This window comes from Fulmarus glacialis, unplaced genomic scaffold (genome assembly GCF_000690835.1).
Source record: "Fulmarus glacialis isolate BGI_N327 unplaced genomic scaffold, ASM69083v1 scaffold24322, whole genome shotgun sequence".
NCBI lineage: Eukaryota > Metazoa > Chordata > Aves > Procellariiformes > Procellariidae > Fulmarus > Fulmarus glacialis.
The window spans coordinates 5,800-6,500 of record NW_009200080.1 but is presented as its reverse complement, the minus strand read 5'-3'; positions in this window follow the sequence as shown (position 1 = coordinate 6,500).

Here is a 701-nt window from a genome sequence, read left to right as displayed (position 1 = left end):
CCTCCTGTGAGCTTCATAGGCCCCCCACCCGTGACCCCCATAAACCCTGTAACCCCTCCTGGAACCTCCATAGCTACCCTGTGACCACCATAAGCCCTATAATCCCCTCCTGGGACCCCCATAGCCCTTGTGATCCCCATAACCCCTGTAATCCCCTCCTGTGACAACCCCATTTTCCCCCTGTGACCCTCATAACCCCATAATTCCCTCCTGTGACCCCTCAGGGTCCCCTCTGACACCCCATAATCCTTTGCTGTAAACGCCACGTAACCCTCCGTGACCGTCACCCCTCCCCATGATCCCTATCCCAGACCATGACTGGGCCTCCCCAGTCCCGCCATGACCTCGATGCAGGAGCAATTATTCACCTTTAGGGAGGAGCAGGCACCCGTTCCCCCTCTTGCTGACCCCTTCCTGGCTGCCCATCACCATCCCCTGGGAAATGGGGGGCTGAACCCCATCCAGCAGGACGCCCTAAGCCCCTTGGTGCCCCAGTTGGCCACCCCAGCACCGCATGGGCGGAGGGCAGCGGGCTGAGGAATGGGCAGAGACTCAGTGGGGAGCACCCAGCAGCCCCGCAAAGGGGGGACACCCCACCAGGGAGGCCAGTGAGGACCCCACAGCGTCCCCTGCCCCTCCTGGACTCCACACCCTGCTCCCCACCAGCTCGAGGATGGGCACCGGGCCCGTTGGTCACGTTA